The following is a 475-nucleotide window of genomic DNA, read 5'->3' on the forward strand; positions in this document are numbered from 1 at the left end:
CCCTGGGAAGGGAAAATAGACAATATCTCCTGAGGATATAGAATAATTATCTTTAGAAAATAATTTATGAAAATTAATACATATAATCTTATCAGTAAAGATTTATTGCAACAGTAAAACTTTAAGTTCTCAATTATTTAAATGTATTTCCCATGACTACCTCTACATAAAAGGCTCTCAGTTTTCTGTGTTTTTAATTTTTCCTAGCAGTGAACCCACATGACTTCAATAATTTTGTAGCTTTTCATCACATGTAACCATAGTTGCCATATTTTCTACAAACTTCCTTATAGAGAGAAATTTATAAAAATTTACAATGTAAAAGCATGAAATAAGCATTCATATTCATCCCACAGTAGTGCAGTAATTTTGTGTGAAACAGTTGGCTTTCCCATTCTATCAGTCAGTTTTCTCTGAAAAAACAAAGCTGTAAGAATGAATATATATTAAAAATTGATTTAACAAATTTTGGCTT

The sequence above is a fragment of the Microtus ochrogaster genome, chromosome 2 (genome assembly GCF_000317375.1).
Source record: "Microtus ochrogaster isolate Prairie Vole_2 chromosome 2, MicOch1.0, whole genome shotgun sequence".
NCBI classification, from domain to species: Eukaryota; Metazoa; Chordata; class Mammalia; order Rodentia; family Cricetidae; genus Microtus; species Microtus ochrogaster.